Source organism: Haemaphysalis longicornis, unplaced genomic scaffold, assembly GCF_048455015.1.
Source record: "Haemaphysalis longicornis isolate Haplotype H1 unplaced genomic scaffold, Haemaphysalis longicornis Haplotype H1 scaffold_1, whole genome shotgun sequence".
In the NCBI taxonomy this organism is placed as follows: Eukaryota; Metazoa; Arthropoda; class Arachnida; order Ixodida; family Ixodidae; genus Haemaphysalis; species Haemaphysalis longicornis.
The window spans coordinates 478,199,132-478,219,429 of NW_027526203.1; the positions used below are offsets into that span (position 1 = coordinate 478,199,132).

Below are 20,298 nucleotides of genomic sequence, written 5' to 3' on the forward strand. Positions count from 1 at the left end.
CTGTGCGCTCCAGATATACAGACTGAAACGAGCTGGTTATTCAGATCATTTCCTTGTACTTGCTGCCAAAAAAGTTTTTAAAAGCGTAGATATTACCTCTTGATAGTCGGTCGGGAATAAGAACACCGTGGGAGGTTCAGATGTAGATACTTGGGATGTTGAGAAGATTTGTTGTTCGTTAGACGTACTGAACTGCATGGTTAACCAGAAAATCGTTGAAAATATTTGCTAGACGTTCGTCAGATACATTGTCACCATTGACATAGATAGAATCAATTCGGTTAGGTCCTCGCGTGCGTTCCAGTACTGAGTCTATTTTCTTCCAGGTAAGATCAGGCCTGTTTGTGTTATGGGCGAATACGTCAGAGTAGTACGTAGATTTAGCCTTTCGGAGTATGCCAACCAGCTGATTTAGAAGACGTTTGAAATCGGCAAACACATTTGCGTCTCTAGTTCTTATGAATTTATGATATGGACGACGTTTAAGTTTGATTTTTTCCAGAATATCCTTTGTTATCCACGGCTTTCTAATTTGGTGTGCACGCCTAGTCTTTTTAAGAGGAAAACGTGCTTGGTAAGTAGCTGCCACGATACGCAGGAATGTGTCATATGCCTCATTCGGGCAGCCAGAGTTGTAGACGCAATCCCAAGAAATAGATTGCAAAGTTTCTTTGAAATGCGCTAGGTTACTTTCCGAAATAACTTGATAAGTAGGTGATTCTACTTTTTCTTTTATTCGGCCGGTTGCTGTAGCTACTAACACACAAATTGGTGAGTGATCGCTTATATCTGTCACTATAGTATCAGCAGTAACTATATTAGGTTGGTGGTTAGTAATAAAAAAGTCTAATAATGACTCCGAAGTCTCGGTAATGTGGGTTGCAGTTGTGGTAATAATATCAAAACCATACGAACTGATAAGTTCTGATAACAGTACTTGCTTAGGATCACATTCACACATGTTTACATTGAAATCGCCACCTACAACAAGTTTTAGTTTCCTATCGGTTGCAAAAGACAGTAGTCGTTCTAGAAAAGCGCAGAAGGTTCGGAAGCATCCTTTTGGCGGTCGCTACAATCCTAAAAACATGTGCTGATCATAAACAACCGTCACTGATTCAAAGTCATCATTTACACAAGTGAAATCACTTCGCGGATAACACGCGTAACATTCCTGTATAAGCATGGACACGCCCCTACCTCGTCTAGTAGATGGTGTCACAAAAAAAAAAAATGAATAACCGTCTGGTATGTACATTTTTGATTCATCAGTGTACCAAGTTTCTGTAGGAAACAGTACGGCAAAACGCCATTTCAAACAGTCAAAAGACAGTTCCAACTCATCTACTTTTGATTTCGCTGAACGGCAGTTTAAGGCTATGAAAGACAAACCAGGTTTAGAAGTATGCATGATCTGAGAAAATTGTTTGGGTGAAATAGCCGTCGCATACTATCAGTTCAGCCAACTTATTGCGTGAGCTGGTGCACTTGGTTATTTCATTTTACAACGATAGTCTCACCACCAGTGTTTTTCTTTAGCAGGATTCGATTGTTTGCATGCCACGCAAAACGAAAACCATTTTTCAAAGCCCATTCTTTGGTTGTTCGAAGCAGTTCTCGATTCCGTTTAGTCATGTTTTCTAGGATGAACTCAGTTTGCTTTGCTTCCCGCAGGTTTTTGCGGTTCACGAGCCAAGCGCCTCTGTCGGCTTGCCTGTTATATCGAACAATGATTCCTGGAATCTTTTCTGGCCTTGCGGGTAGCCGATGGATAGCACTGACACTGTTTGGATCCAAGGGGGGAACGTCGAGAACAGGTGCCAGAGCGTTAACTTCCTGCAGAAGGTTTTCGTTGGGCGTTACGGGAATACAGTGAAATTCCAGGCTGAGGCATGGACTATGCCATTCCAAGTCATTCACGGCCTCTCGCAACTGCTTCCGGTTTTCGAACACTTGCTCTGCATCAATTCTGTCAGCTCTCTTCTTTAGGCACTGTATTTTCTTATCATGTTTATGAAGCCGTTGGGTTATTTCATCGAACTTATCAGTCGTGTGTTAAGTTTCCTGGTTGCCGAGGATTAGCTGATTATCATGCTTACTGCTACTAAAACAATTTCCAATCCAATCCAATCCAATCAAATTCAGTCCAGTTCGCTCACTGCTCCTCGCGCATGCGCAGCACGGCTCTCCAGGAGCCACGTGAAACAGTTATCAAGCGGCTCCGCAAGCGTCAGACTTGGCTACTGGGCAACGGAGGCGCACAGCTGGACACGTGCCGGCGCCAGTGCGTCTGCCGTGGCTATGACGTCACTCCTCTGGAATGCGCAGACCGGCGAATGTGCAGACCCAATTCTCTACACACCCGTACCCCAATTGAATTGGATTTTCAAGCCAATCCAATTTAATTTAATCCAGTCCAATCTAAATCCAGTCGAATGATCTTCAATACAATCCAATGCCCCTAGCGCTTCCGCAGCACGGCCCTTCAGGGTCCACGCGAAACTGCTCAACCTCGGCCAGTGTAGCTTGCGCTACAAAACTTTTACTCGTAAATAAATATTTCTGGAAATACGGCACGCAGAAACTGCACCATAGAGTGCGAGCATCCGCGTTTCAAAGGCCTTTGAGATTCTCAAAGGTCGGTTGTCGTGCTGCTTTGACTGAAATATCATTTCAACCAATTGTATCATTTGTCATTTCAACCGATCGAATAATACTGCATTAGTTTTGCCTATGTTTATATGCAGGCCATTTTGAACACGCCATTCATGAATTCTTTGTAATGCAGAGTTATCGTTTTGTGCTGTTTGTCACATTGTTTGTCCTAAATAGCAGAGGACAAGGCATTGTGCCAGGTCCTCTGTGCCAGGTAATAATTGTGCGGAAATTCGAAGACTATTTTTGTTGGAAAATATTATTGGTTGGCTCTAGGGCGTTTGATTTAGTAAGGATTGACCAAGAGGTTTAACGCGCCGACGCTACGCAGACGATGAGGCACGCCGTAGTGGAGGGCTCCGGATTAATTTTGACAACCAGGGGATCTTAACGTGCATCGAAATCTCAAATACACTGGCGTTTTCGCTTTTCGCTTCCATCAGAAAAGCGGCCGCCGCCGCCGGGAATCGAACCCACGTTCTTGGGCTCAGCAGCAGAACGCCTTAGCCACTGAGCCAATGCGGCAAGGGATTTAGTAAGGAATTTACTTTGTTCCATAGCTGCTCGCTATCATTGCAGGAAGCGAAGTATTTCTCTTTATAGGGTGTCTTGGCATGATCTCGTTCATTTGTTTAACTGGTTGCGGGATTGATTCAATGTAGTTAAATCTCTTCCATGTCACGGTTTTGTGATAAATTTATTATAGAGTGCCTGTTTATTTTTTTTAATTCGGTTGCTGTGTAATTCATGGTTGATTTTACGGATAATAACGGCGCTAGCGCCGTCACCATCTGCTGACGCAACTTGTGAACGAAGCATCGGTGATGGTGAGGGGTATAAAGGTATAAAACTTGTAAAAGAGGCATCAGCAGTGGGCGAGGAGGCGCACAGAAGCGGTGCCCAGTAATGCGGCTTCACCGGAACGAAAACTTGGCGGGGGGGTGTGGAGGAGGGGGTTAGCCGTATAATGCTTCGTAAAATTTCACACCGCGTGTTAAGGTTTTCCCAACAACCGCGTTCGTAAAGCGTACTGCATGCTCGGCCGTACCCGTTCGCCAGCAGTCACTGCACGGGATCAATTTAGAGCGACAGCAGCAGCGAGCAGTGTGGTCCCTGTGGAGCCGACTCCTGCCAGAGCTGTGCGCAATCTCATCGTGAACGATTCCTATGGAGCGCCTGTCTCCGCAGCAGGAGCGGGGTTTCGCACGATAGGCCGTAGCTGCGAAAAGAGGCCTTCCAGCGGCAATGAATTCGCCGTAAATATGCACCACGTATGACGGGAAATACTTCATAGACATACGAACATAGTTCCAAATGTTGCCACGTCAAAATGTCCGACCCGAAGCGGTGCCCGAGTGGGAAAGTGCGTTGCAGGCAAACAAGGCACATGGTTCTAGCCTGTATAGGCGTAAAAAAGCCCAAAGTGATAAATTAGAGAGTTACGCCGGAGTAAGTTTCCTTTGCGTGCTTTTTAAGCGCAACGCTTGCTTGTTTTGCAGGTTCGGCACTCCTGAAGGAGGAGGTGAGTGCAACTCGGCCAGCGCTGCCCGCACGGTCACGTGCGAGTCGCTATCAACTCCGGTTGCCGTTGAGGCTTGCTGCGCTCCCGGGACGGGCAGAGGCTCCCCCGTCGTCTTTTCGGGCAACCGGCGACGGCAGCCACAGCCTGCTTGCCCAGTGTGGCCAGTGCCGCGAGGCAACGCGCTCTGGCTCAGACAGTGGGCATGCCCGTTCCATTCCAACTCAATTCCGAGGAATTAGAACTTGTAGCAATTCCATTCCTTTCAATGCCTTGGAGTGACAAAACTCAGCCCATTCCCATTCCACTCCTTCAATTCCTCGACTCAAAAACTGCCTCGTGGTGCTCTATCGAGTTACCGAGGAACTCAACGTGAATGTGATGTTATTACACTCGTTGAAAACTACAAAAGTATGCAAACTGCGTCACTTGTCACCGAAGTTGGGAGATGGTAGCAGCTTGGTGACATATCTCGTGCAGAACAACCGCTCTTCTAATGCAAAAACGAGCAGTATCCCACTGCCCCTTTTTAAATGATAAGTAGTCGGAGCTCCGCTGCTAATTATTGTATTTGCACGTTAGCATGTTCTATTGGTTTGTTCTTATGTGACGCGAGATGAAGCAGCTATTACGTTGATGTCTGACTTTTCCGTTTCGTTGCACGGTCTTTCGCGTCACATCTTTCTATGTGCTCCGCCTACGTCAAACCAGCACCATCAGTAGGGCATATATCTAACTCACAGGCCTGTCGCGCGTACCTCGCTGACATCTACACACACATGAAATACTTACTTGAATTATTTTGAGTGAATGTAGAGCATTAGGCAGTAATATTCTGTAACAACGTGATAGACGGCAGGGCAGCGCCACAGAACACCATGAACAGTTTTGAATTCGCCGTAGGAAAGTCGCATCGCCTCCACGCTGACCCTCATTTTTCTTGTTTATTGCCCTGGCATTACCTCAACCCATTCCGTTCAATACAGGACATTATTGATGACCATTCATTTTTCTGCGTGTCTAAAAGTATGCCCGGAGCATTTCGTGGACGTTTTCGGACCCCACTTGAGCGCGCGGTTTTTGTTTTCGCATAACGCAACGAATAGAACAAATGCATAATCGGGTTTTTGATTGCTGATATTAAGCATGGGGCTGGCATATTTATTTCCCCTAAAGCACTCAGGTCAGCTCTTCTAAAGGTCACTTACGCGCCATAATGTTAAAATGACAGAACCATATCGCGACGGGAGCCCTGGCAAAATAAAGAAGCATGGTCAGGCAGTTTGTTTCCACGAACGAGCAACCTATATATGCATCAGGACCTTATCAACACTTTAAAATGACGTATTCCTACATGAATAGTGGCGAAGGCTCCAGCTTTCATGCTGACGACTAAGGCTTCAGTAATCAGGCGTAAAGACCACGTGCACAGAAACACAGTAACCAAACGACGAACAAGTTTGACCCAACTAGAGGAGAGGTCCACACATATGACAGAAGCAAAGCATGGCGTCGCACTCCTGAGAGCTGTCAAGGCACTCGCCAATAAGCGCTGCAGCAGCCTAAACTACTAGAAACAAACACCCTTTGGCAATTGTGTCTTCTGCATTCTCGTATATAATATCTAGTGTAATCGCGAATCCCAACTGCCCATAACCGTAGTAGAGCGTGGAGGTAGAAAGCTCAGTAACACGTCAGAAGCTGGCTTCGTACGCACCCAGTTTTCTCTTTGCTGCCTTGGCTTCAATTTTACTCTATCCTATGGTCTATAGGAGGCGGCAGGCAAGCGAAGAGGATCGGCGTCATTAATATTTGAACATTATGCATCCATGTCATTTCTGGAGCTCCGAAGCCCCGCGAAAACATACAGGCAGACTGTGGACAGGGCCGTATTCTGAGCGATGCCTACCACGTCAGCTAATAAGTCGCAAAGTTCTGCATTGCGCGTCTGGTTGGAGGGTGTGAGGAGAACGCCAAGCAGACTAGTTGCTACATGTTTCATGCGCGGACGACTTATATATGGGGTGGGCACTGCGGCTGAGGCGGGCGTCTGCTGATGGCGCCACGGACAGTTGTACAGAAAAAGCTACGCCTCAAAAAGCCTGCCAAAGTAGGAAGATCCGACCTAACGGCGCCACCGGCCAGACGCGATGATTCACGCCGAAGGGACAATGACCTGTGTTCATATGATTGAGGAATTTCGTCGTGGGCAGCCGGTGGTCCGCGGCATGCACGGACTTCGCCTCAGCGACTAAGAGCTCCTCGTTACATCAGCGATCGCTACCGAAACCCGCAAAGCTAAAGTAAATTGTTTTGAAACCACAGGTGGAGCTAAATTCGCTCACAATGTATCACAATATTTCTTCACAGGCAAATTAGTTTAGGTCCCGTGCATTCACTGTTTTTATTAGTTACCGAATCGGAATAATATAAACGGGGTGTTGCACAAGATGGGCAGGCAGAAAAGAGGTGAAAACGCCAATTCAGTGAATCTGACTCAACGAGTAAGTTTCATGCAGTATGTGCTTCAGATGAGGGATCGAGGCTCTGAGTGTTGTAGAAAAATGCCGAAGGCAGCCAGAGAATGAAAGAAGAAATATAAAAGAACTGCGTGTGCTACAGAAACCACTAACATCCAAAGTTTTTTTCTGTTCAAGCTTCAACACGTCTTCCAGAACTCCTGTTTCTTTTCGCCCCCACTAAACTGCATGCGTGGGAGCCACTGTGAGCAATGAGACACATTTTGTGCAATTCAAAGTGCAAAGTGCAGAGTACAAACAAAATACAAAGTACATATAAGGATGAAAAAAAAATGGTGTATTGGGGCCAAGAAAAACCCTTAAGAACACTGTTCAGAATTAGAATTTAGAGTATGAGAATCTACGAAAATGCTACCTTAGACTAAAGTAGCCGGGAGGTGCCAGCAATGGTAACGCCATCGTCTCAAATCACCAATCCATTCCATGCCGGGCGAAATGCGCTTAATTCCATTCCCAATCCAATCCTCCAAGCGTTGTCCTCATTCTATTCCCATTCTATTCCGACATCTCGAAAAGGTGGAATTAATCCGGAGTCATTCCAATTACGAAGTGGTAACTCCGCAACACTGCTCACTAGATAAGAGAATGAGGACGGCACAAACTTCGCCGCTGGCGGCCTTTCTACCGTACCGCTGCGTTAGTCACGCAGGTGACGAAGCCAGACAGAGCGTAGCTCATCTTACGCGGCCAGTTACATGGTGTGCTCTAGTTCCAGACAATTGAACACTATCACGCTCTATGTAACAACAGATGAAATAAATGAGCCCCAATGTAGCAATGGCATGTTGCTGCTGGAAGCACGAGCGTAGTTCAAGCTGATCAAATGAAATGTCATTCTCGGCAGCTTTCAGGGGATATAAAACGACTTTGCCCTTCCCTAGCTGCGACTTTATTGGAGCAATCAGGCTGCAGGAGTGCTCCACTGCGCAACAGCGAAAGCCCACACCCGATGTGTGCAGACTTTTTGCATTTCGTAATTTGTTTAAAAGGTCCGACACCTGCAAATTGTTAATACTTGACAAGTGTGACCGCAGGGGCTGCATAGTGGCTAAGCTGTTTGCTGCTGAGGCAGTTTTGTCTCTTTCAGATCTTCTTTTTGTCGAAGGTGCACTTGTACTGACTGCCCAACTCGCTACATTACTCCTACTGCTACTCGTTCCGGAGGAGAGTACTGCTGCTGTGGACGAATTTAAAGGGATCCTGCAACACTTACCATCGACTACTGGGAATGTATTTTGGGGTAAAGTCTATTGTCACAGCAATCTCCTCGTGCAAGAATTATGAAAATCTGTTCACTATTACCGAAACTACGTGCTATGAAAAATCGCGCATAAATGTTCCCTCTCAACTCAACCGCGGACAACGCGACGAAGGCTGCGCGCTCTCTCCCGGAGACGGGGGCGGCGCGGGGCGTTCTGTTCGGCGGCCTTCGATGTGTCACAGGCCGGGGAGTTTCGTCCTTTTTCCCGCAACGTAGCCGGGTCTATTTCTGGTCTGGTGCCCCAAAAAAGCAGGCATGGTGGCCTGCTCGCAAGCAAGCGTTCAGGCTGGTAGGGCGTTTTTGGGGCAATAAACGTTTGTTGTCGAGTGGGCTCGTTGAAAGCTGAATGTTTAGTTCGTCATTCAAACTCCGTGCGCACTCAAAACAAAAGAAACACCAAAAGCATGCGGGCAGGTTCAGACATAGAAGAGGTTCATACACAGCGCCGACGACGGCTGATCGTCACAGGAAATGTCAGAATTTAGCCGCGAAGTTGACCGGCGACAGCCAATAGGACAGCCAGGACAGCCATGGCCCGATTGACGTCGCAGAGGCCATGCCATGGGTGCATAATGAGGAGAATTGAAGAGAGAGCGGTTGGTTTTTCCGCGTCTTTCATGGCGATTTGCGCGCTTACCGCTTCACGTGCACGTGTAATATGTGGCTCGGGTGTTCCTGGAAGTCTAATCTAAACCTGGCGCAGGTTTTCTTGCACTGCACGAAGAGTGTTGCAGGGTCCCTTTAAGAGTGTCTACCCAAAAAAGTCCCATCTCATGCTCCGCGCGTCAAATTTCCATTTCATTTTGTAACAGCATAATCTGGTATAAGATTCCGGACTGTAGCACACGGAACGATGGCCGGGGGTCAGGCGTTACGATGACATACTGATTGTAATGCACGCATCCGGTATAGCTATCGCAAAAGGAAATTGCAGTGATCAGAGCAATAATGCAGTGACTGAGCTTTAACTAAAGCTTACTTTTAACAAAAGTGTGGCTAACACATTCGGTAAGGTGATAGCTAACAAATTATTCAGGGTGACCAAATAATCTAATTCATTGGTAGTATTTACGTGCCTGTTGTAGGATTTTTTCGTTTTGTTACAGATATAAAAAAATGTGCGCTATTGGTATTAAGTGCTGGTATTTGAACGCGCCAGTACGCAGGCCTAAATTTAAGGCTTGAAGGTTATCGTGATGGGCGATTCCATTGTGACGATTGCGATTTCAACAAAAAAGGAAAGGGCAGAAAATATATCCCACCGCCATATCTCTTGGCGGTGGTTTTTTGAATAGTCGCTAGGACAACATAAAGTCTGGGCGAGAAAGTAGGTGGTAAATCGTCGCCACTTCATCTTTTTTTCTAATATCTCGTAATTGTTTATAGTTTGCTTTGAAATTGCGCCACTGACCTTGGGGAACAGCAGCAGTTTGAATTTTTGTTTGTATTTTGATTTGACTATCGTTTTAAACTACTCAATTTTTTTTTGCTAGTTTCAGTGATAATGCAACTCATCGAACCGGTTCGCGAACCGGTTTGGTACGTGATTTTGTCGAACCGGAACTGAACCGGAACGAGATGATTTCGCCTGAACCAGAACCGTAACCGAACCGGTATTTTTTGGGTTCGACACACTGATTAGTACCTATCTGGCCGTCAATCTACGTTACATAATCTTGGCCAAGGTCCACCCTTGTGTTTTTTTTTTATATTCACTCAATGAACAAATTCTTGATATTCAGGAGTTTCGGCACTTTTTTTGCTGTTTTAAATGTAAATATGTCACCAACATAACTCAGCAAAGTTGAACCGGCTCACTCAAACTCACAATTTTTTAATCACCGCCTTCTCATTGGTGAGCAGTCCATCTACGCGCACGCAGTCAAATTCACAGTGAGCGCAAGACTGAGAGCTAACACGGGCTGGGCTCAGAACTCAAAATGGACTTCGAACACAAAATAAACTCGGAACCCCCTCGGGCTCCGAACTCATTTGGGCTCCCCGCAGGCGGCGCCTTGATAGTCAAGGCGTTACGGGGAGTAGCGCCACCATGGTCCCCAGCTCCGCAGGGGTGCCTACACCGCTAGGCATTCGGCGCCTCGCAACACCGCGGACCTTAGCACATGTGGGTTGGACCCACCCACATGCCTGCTGTGCGCGGCTTAGCCCTGTCCGGGGAAAAGGGAATCCTGGTGGCTGAAGCCAGGGTTGTTTTGGACCTTCACGGCCCCCTGGCAGCGGCAACACGCCGTTTTGTACCCGCTTCCCGCAGACCGTGCCCCCGGTCTGACCCGCTCAGGGGGGGAACCAGCGAGTCACGTTTTCCTGTCCTCCTCTCAATTCTTTTTCTTTCCTATCTCCTTTTCTACCCATGTCCTGTCGTCTCTTTTCTAAAGGAAGTCAACCTTGATCAATTACGCAGGGTTATAGCAGCCGTGTATGGCTAACGGGCATTTGTTGCTGGGCTGGATGTTGGGCTGGATGGTGGGCGGCCAGCACGACCGCTGAACATGTCACATTTTATGGCAACCAAAACATCTTTTTCACGTGATCGACCCCGAAACGGGGGCGCAACGAAGTAGCGCAGGCACAGAAAATTTTAAACTTCTTAAGCCAGAAACGTTCGCGAAATTCTATGTCCTGCACTGCGAAAACGAAGAAACCTCAGTGAGATGCCTGTCACCATTTCTAGCAGCCAAAGTTCTAATGAATGAGATAGCAAGTGGCTATGAAGTTAGCAAGCTAGGAAGTGGCGTCCTGCTGTTGGAAGTCAAAGATGAAGAACAGTGTGCAAAGCTGACCAAAGTAACTACCATAGCTTACAAGCCCTGAGTGTAACACTTCAACGATCTAAGGGCACTGCCAGAAGTGTAATCTCTGATAAAGATTGCAAGAGTTTGTCTGCACAATAGCTTTTTTGAGGGTTCGATGGTCAGAATGTCATCAGTGTTCAAAGAATCAAGATCCATAGAGATGGAAAGGAAATACCTACCAAGCACGTCATTCTCACTTTCTCTACAAGTGTATTGCCTCAGGAGTCTGTTGGGGCAGGCTATGTTAAGATCCGTGTGCATCCTTACATCCCGAGCCCTCGCTGGTATTACAAATGCCAGAGATGTGGCCATGGCTCGACAAGCTGCCGAGGCAAGGCAGTATGCGCAGTGTAACTTTCCTGACCACATGTCTGACAGCTGCTACGCTCCACCTCACTACGTAAATTGCGAAGGAGACCGCGCCGCGTTCTCGCGCTCCTGCTCCCAATGGAAAAAGGGAAAAAAGAAGTCATTGCTCTGAAATTCAAAGAGAATATTACTTTTCGGGAAGCACGCCAGGGACTATTTTTGACTCACACCAGCTTTGCCAGAGTGGCGCGCCAGGGGCAGCGCTACATTCGGCTAAAGTGCACCTTGGGACCCTCCCAGTGAGGCCCCAAGGGACACCACGCCCCCCCCCCCCCCTTGGTGCCGATGGCTACGGCCGCTGCGCCTGCTCCAAAAGAAGCGTCAGAGGTTGCCCCGGCAACCCTTGATGCCCACGATATGCCCGTAGCTGGCACTGCTGTGCTCGTGATGGCTGAGAAGCATGCTTCCCCATACAGCCAGCCTAGCCCTACTGTCGAGGCTTCACAAGAAGCCATGAACAGAACGCCGAGGTCTCCCGTGCGTGGGACGCCAGGAGGGCGCGGCACTTCTATTTACAGGACAAAACAAAAGCCTTGGGTCACGGCTTCTGGAAAGGCGACGTGAGCCTGTGAGGATGGCAGAACAGCCCTATTCTCAACCGTTCTTATAGCGTAGGATGATGGTTGCTGATAACATAGTTCACTGGAACTGCAGAGGCCTTTTGAAAAATTTAGGCGATATTTATGAATTGATGTCGCAACACCAAATAAGTATTGTGTATCTCCAAGAAATGCATCGCAAGCCTAGCCAAACAAAGTTTCTTAAGAACTCTTCTGTACTTAGAAAAGACAGGGACGGTTTCATGCAGCCCTCTGGAGAAGTTTCAATTGTGGTACAAAATTCAATCGCATGTCAGCATCTACCCTTCAGACCAACCTAGAGGCTGCAGTAGTAAGAGCTATTATTTTTAGCGAACTAGTAACAGTATGCTCACTGTACATTCCTCCAGACCACGGCCTCTCCAGTATGGACTTTGAAACGTTAATTGATCAGCTATCACAGCCCTACCTAGTGGTCAGTGATTTCAATGCTCACCACCCACTTTAGGGTTCTGCACGCACTGATGTTCGAGGAAGCCTCCTGGAAAAAATTTCTTCTATCATCAGGAGCATGCTTACTGAATAAGAAAGAGCCAACGTACTGTAACATAACACACGCCACATACTCCTGCATAGATCTAGCCATTGCTTCTCCGTTTCTGTTCCCAGCACTTACGTGGAAGGTATTTAACAACCTGTATAGAAGTGATCACTTTCCAGTCAGCCTTGAACTCTTAGACAATAAACAAGCCAGCACTCCGCACCCACAGACGTTCAAGGATGATGCCGCAGACTGGAAAAAATTCAAAGAACTCCCTGAGCTTCACTATACACTTATAGACCACCTTGATATTGATGAAGATGCAAAGACCCTAATCACACATATATAAGAATCTGCAGTAAACTCCATTGCACAGACTTATTTTAATAAGGTCACTAAGTAAGCCAAAATCTTGGTGGAATGATGATTGCAGGAAGGCCCGTAAGGAACAGAATGATGCGTGGGGTGTCTTGCGTAGGGGCCCGACGGCTGAAAACCTGTTACTTTTCAAGCGGGCGAAGGCGAACGGCAGACGGATTCGTCGCATTACAAAAAGAGAAAGCTGGAATAAGTTTGTGTCGTCAATCACATCATATACTGATTGATACGCGGAAATCATGGAGAAGAATTAAAGCACTCCGAGGAAGCGACAAAGGTACGCACCCTCTGGTCAGCACAGGTGGACACACATTACAAGACCAAGCGAATGCTCTAGGCGAGCATTTTGAGTATGTGTCGAGCTCAGCTCACTAATCAATAATTCCCTGAGACACGAAAAGCCAGAAGAACAAAAGATCATACGTGACAAAAGGCAATCTGATGTCGGGTATAATTGCCCCTTTACCATGCAGGAGCTGAAAGTTGCCCTTGCCACTTGCGGGCATAGGTCGGCAAAACAGAGAGAACTCACTCAAACTCAATCATAATTTTTTTCATTCACGCTGTACTCAATCAAAAAAGTTCGTCTGCTCACGAAATCACTCGTACTCACTCATCAAATACTCATTTGTAATCGTACTCACTTGTACTCAAAGTCATTTGTCCTCACGAGTATTCGTACTCAATCTGTACTCATGAGTACTGAATCTGTACTCATGAGTACTCAATCTGTACTCATGAGTACTACTCATTCTGCACTCATGAGTACTTAATCTGTACTCATGAGTACTTAATTTGTATTACTCACGAATAATCAACTTATCTGCACTGTTAGCCAGGTCGTAGCTCGAATGAAAAACTAAGTAGAAAAATAAATTGTTTAATTGATTAGAAAAACACAGGTTACATATAAATCAGGACAGAGGAAGAAAACGTCTGACGCGGTGCACTGTCGTAGGGCGACTTACTGCGCGAAGGCAAGTACATGTGAGAAAGCGAAACGGAACGTAAGCACTCGCGTTGCGTCTGGCGTCTCCTCTTGTTCTCATGCCGGGTCGGGTTCAGAGGAGCTCGGGGATTAACGGTGCAGCCGTGGCCGTAAACTGCGTTTTTCTGCGTGTCTTCCGGTGGCAGCTTTTGTCGTCCGTTTCCTTGTTTGCACTACTGTTTGCACTACTGTACTCAGGAGTGCATATACTCAAAAGTGCAAGCACTCGCAAAAACAGTATTCATGAGTATTGCACTCATGAGTGCTGTGTACTCATGAGTACTGTGTCCTCATGAGTACTGTGTACTCATGAGTACTCAAACTCATGAGTACTCATACTCATGAATACTGTACTCATGAGTACTCATACTCATGAGTAGTGTACTCATGAGTACTGTACTCACGAGTAGTGGACTTACCCCTGTACTCACTCGTCATCGTACTCACTGTTTTTTTCTGGGTGTGTGATCACTCATCATCGTACTCACTCGTGAGTTTGAGTACAAATGAGTACAAATGAGTGTACTCACGAGTGAGTACGCCGACCTATGCTTGCGGGAAATCAGCACCAGGTGCAGACCGAATAACATATAGCATGATTAAGCACCTTCACGATGCCAACCTTGAAGCATTTTTGCTGTTTAACAAGATCTGGCACGAAGGACAGTTTCCAAAAGCACGGAAAGGAGCCATTATGGTGCCTATTTTAAAGGAGGGGAAAGACCAAGCATTTGAAACAAGTTTTAGGCCAGTCGCTTTGACCAGTTGCTTATGCAAAGTCTTGGAAAAAAATGATTAACCGCCGCCTCATGCACTTTCTTGAGTACAATGGTATATCGACAATCGCCAGGCCGGGTTTCGCTCTGGGAGATCCACAACGAATCATCTGGTGGCTCTTGAATCCTATATCACAGATGCGTTTGTACAGAAGCAGCATTGTTTACCCATTTTCTTTGACCTGCAGATTGCCCATGACACAACGTGGCATTATGGTGTTCTTCGCGATCTGCAGCGTATTGGTGTTTGTGGAAATGTGCGAATCTGCTTAAGGACTACCTCTCGGAACGTAGCTTTCAGGTTAGAGATGGAAATGTCTTTTCAAAAAAGTTCAACCAAGAAAATGGAGGGCCACATGGCGGCGTGCTCAGTTGCACTCTCTTCATTTATTAAGATGAATTCTTAAGAAAGTACACTTCCTCCGTCCATTTCCTACTCACTTGACGATGTACATATTGTCTTAAAGTCTGCAATATGTCCATGTGTGAGAGGCAGATTCCACTTGATGTAAACAGATTTGCGAAATGGGCAGATGAGAATGGCTTCTGTTTTAATCCGGACAAAAGCACAGGCGTAGTTTTCTCTAGGTGGCGTGGTATTCTCCCTGATGCCGTCATTACTTCCAGTAAAGCGCGCGTAGCTGTAAAAAAGGGGCACAACTGCTCGGCTGACGTACTTGATGACAAACGAATTCATTCCGCATCTCAAGCGCCTAAGAGTGAAATGTTTGGACGCTCTGAAGACTCTGAAAGTGTTCTCACACCAGTCATGGGGTACTGACACGAAGTGCCTAATGGCCTTGTTTGTGAAGTCACACATCGAATATGGGTGCCTTGTTTATCAGTCTGCTGCAGGAACAGCACTAAAGATGTTAGACCCTGTCTTTCACCTTGGCCTCCGTCTGGCTACCGGCGCTTTCGGGACAAGCCCTGTCTGAATTATGCTCTGTAACTGTAAAGAACAAAGGCATAGCGATTTTGCACACTTTCAGGGCGACGCCTGCTTTTTCAGAGATGACATAAATGCATTCACCGTCAAACATTTCATGATTCGAGGTGAAGCACATTCCATTCTCCAACAGTTCGTGGGGAAAACGATTTTTTAAGCGCATCTGTTCTGCACGAAAAGTTAATCAGTTTGTTAGCGTGATTTGACCGTGTCAGACGTAATGTTACTGCTGGTATGTATTTAACCTTGTTAATTCCTAAATTATCGCGGTATAGTTGGTACATAAATTTGAGCCTGTTGCAGTACCGTCTCAACTGCAAGCTTTCTAATGAACAACGTGACATGCACAGGTGGGTGTCGGATGCCGCGGTGTTTGCCTCACGAGCATTTATCTTTCGGCGATTGATGGTTCGAGAACCATCGAATCAGACCTAGAGCACTGGCGATCAAAGACGAACGCTCTATTGCAAAGGCGACACGGTGATACACTCTTACTATCAAATCGTAAGATCGTGTCTTTCTTTCGCCTGCGCGGCATGCGAAATAAAGAGACGGAAACGCCAGCTTCACTTCAAACTTAGATAAGACAGCTGGGCACGGCCAGACGCTGGCAACAAAACAGAAGGTATAGTTCGCGGCAATACTTTTTAATAAACACATGAATGATATGCGAATCAATCAATCAGCGAAATATGGTATCCGTGCGGACGATATAAGCGTATTTACAACTATGGTGGCCAGAAATTTTTGAGCGGTGTTAGGAAATTGGGCCCTATTATTTACTTGGAACTCATCTCTGGGGCTGAACTATTAATACAGAAGACAAAAAATGCTGGGGTTACCTTTGGTTAACCCTAGTCATTAGCGAAAGCCTAACTGCCCTGGCCAGGACCATTATCGAGGTGTGGTTTCGCAATGATATGCAGACATGTTTGCAATGAATACACTGTATATTCATCATCGTTTTTCACCTCACGGCGTTTATAAGCCTTGCCCCTGTAGGAGCGACAACAGCGGGATTATTTCTTTTTTCTCCATGGCACACGGCTCTGCGCCGCACGTGGCCTCTTGGCCTTCCTTTGTGGTGCGCGCTTATCGCAGCGGCGGCGGCCTGCTCACCTTCTTCCGACAGGTGGCGGCACGGGTGCCCCTTAAGGGATGTATAGCGCAACGAAAAGACGAAGGACGGTATGGCTGCACGTGGACAAAGCGCTATCTTGCAGCTTGAACGAATACGTGCTGGGTTGTTTGCATGTATTCGTTCTCTCCTTGCCTATTTCTCCACTGCCGCCTATCTTTCCCCGCCATTGGGCCGCTGCTCCATGCCGGGTGCTCCACCAGGTGGCGACACGGGTCCTGCGCACGTCTTCATTTCCTCCTCGCCTATCTCTCGCTAGAGAAGGATTGCAAGCCGGGCTAGTTGGAAATACATACTCTTGGATGAAACCGACGCGAACTTAAACGAAGCAAAGGAAGTGGAACACAAGATGTATCAACGTGCGTTTTAGAGAGCATGAATTGCCATTAAAGGGCCCCCCATCATTCCATCTTTCTTCATATTGTACTGAAGGCTGCAGAAATAAGCTTAATTTTCCTGCCACTGGCATTTTATTTAAGCACCGTGAACAAACGCCCGCGAAATTATAGAAGCGTTCCACATAGCAGAAAGAGTAAACAAGCTGCGTGAGTCTTGACTGTAGCCGGTGTCTGTCCAGTTGCCTTATCACCGAGGCTTTTGTAAAACTTGTTCTGCTCCTGCGCAGTGTTTTTTATTGTTTTGTGTTGTGTTTATATTCACCCTCCTTGATAGTAAACTTTAGTTTTTAGACCAGCAGCTGTCAATGCGTTCTACTTCCTTGGCCTTTGTTTATGTTCACCAAGTGGTTTCCTCCAAGAATAAGCCTATTTCTCCCCTTCCGCCTATTTCTCCCCGCCATTAGCGCCGCTGCTCCGTGCCGGGCGCTTGCTGACCCCTAGCTTTCAAGGTCAAAACTCGTCACCCCGCGAAGAGCGTCCGAGGTAGCGTAGTGTAGCTTTCCCTACAAAACAAAGACGCAATTCTTAGAGAAAAAGGCAAGGACATATTACCAGATAGTTTTTTTCTAAACAGAAGTGCAATTAAGGTAGTGGGCGGGATTTAAACACTAGTTGTAGTTTGCTTTCAAAATATGAAATGGTATTTCCAGGCGCGTAACATAATGATGAAATTGGCCGTGTATTGTAGGCCTGTTGTATCGACCTCCGGAGTTACTTCCTACAAAAACCAACCTTCTAACATAGGCACGTTGCACCGGACAGAGGCCGCTTTCAGCGAAGCACTTTTCCTACTAAAGTGGTCTGTAGCGCACGCTAGGGCATCGGTAAAGGAGTGGCGATTCCTCGCCCCGTTATCACCCACTGCCTGCAGCATGCCGTGCGACAATCTATGGGTTTGACACTGAGACACGGTGTAAAGAAAGACGGCCGTGGTGAATTCATCGGTCACTCCTACCATTTGTATTATCTGCAATCTTACTGGTCGCTACAATATCAACAGCTAACATATTTTCGTCAGCACCACATAAACTGTTCGTTCTTCTCGGCCTTGTTATCATGACGTTACCTTAGATAGGCCTGCTGCACTAGAGTTTTGGACACATGCAGCGCCCCTAGTGGCCGACGCCTCTGGGTAGTACAAAAGCAGACGACCCTCGCCGCCCTCCATGTGTTTTCAATTACAAGCCAGAGTGAAAGTTTGTTGTACTTAGTTTAATCGCTTTGTGGTGCGTTTAAATGACTGCATACTGTATGAAATAGCCCTTACCTTCAGTAGTTTCAGAGGCTAAACAAAATTATATCCGCTAACACAAGCCGATTTATCGGCTTTCTTTTGAGCGAGCTGTCGCGGTCGTCGCGGCGTGGGACAGTATCACCAGGTCGGGTGGTCTAACTTCCTGACGACCATTACCGCTATTTTTTCTTGCATGCGGTCGACAAAGTAAAGTTCAGGAGTAGCATAAACACGGAACGCTGCTGGTAACTGTTAAAGGTTGCTTGAGCGGGAGCATGCAAGCGAACGCAAGAATTGCGCAGCCGGCTGCACGCAACTCGGCCCTACAATTCATAACGTTGCTGACCGCCATTCTAGCCTATTAAGTGCGAACTTGAAATATATAATGCAAGAGCGTAATTAAGTAAAGTTAGAGCAAACAAGGAAAGCGAGCGGCCTCTCAGTTCGCCCGACCACCTTGTTTTACCGCCACTAATTTCGGAATCGTAAAACAGATATCACGCTTGTGACGCTCGCTGCATTTTGTCACTGAGACACGCAACAAAACGGCAAGCTAACGCTGCACCATGTATTCGTAACGGCGACGCAAACGAGCACTGTTTAATGAATGTGCACGCATAGTGCGCAGGTACGCAAAAGAGCGGCGCACCGCAGCAGGCGAGCCAGCGGTCCGCCGGACTCGCTGGCTTTTTAAAGCGCGATCATCGCCGATTGCGTCCCCCTTATTTTTTGATCAGCTGTTGTCGAAAAGCCCTTGTGACCTAGAGTATTAGTTTAAACTAAAAGTTTCTCTTCAAATGGTCAGTGAACCTGCGAGTGGAAGAGCGCCGTCACCGTCCCGGCACTTTCGTCTTCGCTGTAAACGTATTTATCGCGGCAAACCTTTTCCCCCTAATGCCAAGCTGATCGCCGCAAGAGACCGGACCCGTCGGGGATGGGCTGGTGGCCACGTTGCAAAACAATCGGGAACATCGAGCTCATTTTGCTTCTGTCAACACGCGAGCCTGTGGGACCCGCAGCGAGGAGGCCTATGCCGTTTTGTGCGGGCGCCCGTGCGTGACTCGTGATAATTCCGGCTGTTGCTGTCTAGGACAGGGCGCCGACACTTACGTAATATGAATGCTACCAACCGAGCCCGTGAAATGCGTGGCATCTTTCCTACAAGAAATGACCCCCCGAACCACCAGGATATAGAAAACGGCGCTGCTGTTGCGAGGCAAATAGCAGCGCAACGTGCGTGTCTGTTCTAGCCTTACGTACACGCACCGAAATTTTTATCAATATCACGGAGCTTCGACCATTCTTTTCACCCGGGCCGTATGACGGAGTGATACGGTAAACTCGGCAAGAGTTCCTCATACGCACAAAGAACTGACAGCGACGTCATCGTCTGCTAGGTTCTTCCAAGTGTAGATCGCCACCCCCGATGTTTCCTTCGCCATCGCCTCCTGTATTTTACAATGCCAAACGCATCGCCCGCTTCCCAATGGGAGTGAATGGTACGCCTGCAGTGTCCATGTGTCGCAAGGTGGGGCCCCGAACTGAACCGGCATCACCCGACTGTAACTAAATTCGAGAGCGGCTTGTGCCTGGTTGCCAAGACTACCGATGTTTGAGGTTATCGGAGTACCGATGCTCTCGCTGGCGTTAGAAAACTCAGATCCGCGGCGGAGCACGTTTTCCCTACGTTGCCGCTTTCCACCACGCGTCGCCCAAGATGAACCGGTCACATGACTACAGGATACAGGCATAGCCTCCTATATAACAAGGAGGCTATGATACAGGATACAGGAAAAATAGAGGAGGTGATGCCTTCGCTTATCGCACTGCCTGCCGAACAGCCACTAACGTTGATAATAGCCGAAACCTAGGCATGACGCGGGCAAATCTCGAAATGTGCGCTTTTTAGCTTTTTATGAAATATTCGTGCACCCGGCTTTCTTGTGAACAAAGAAGGCGAGCACGCGAAACAGTGTGCTAACCGAAGAAGTGATTCGGGGCTGCGTTCAGTTCCTGTAAGAGCCTAGCCAAGGCGTGATACAGGAGGCTATGGCCTACAGACGAGGGCCGCCACAGCGGGTGCTTAAAGCGCATTCGGAAACTCTCGTCATGTTCGCCGTGTAATCAACCGGTCATACGGCGCCGATCAACCGAATTGTCGACGCTCTCGTGATACTGACAAAAATTGGTCGGGTGTAAT

At 47.2% G+C, this 20,298-nt stretch overlaps 1 long non-coding RNA gene across 1 annotated transcript in view; it reads left to right on the forward strand.

Moving 5' to 3' along the window:
* Positions 1 to 20,298, forward strand: part of LOC144156308 (uncharacterized) — a 149,944-nt gene that overhangs the window by 17,405 nt on the left and 112,241 nt on the right. Inside the window, exon 2 of the long non-coding RNA XR_013319739.1 lies at positions 4,155 to 4,177. This is a non-coding gene — a long non-coding RNA (uncharacterized LOC144156308). The remainder of the gene's footprint in view (positions 1 to 4,154; positions 4,178 to 20,298) is intronic.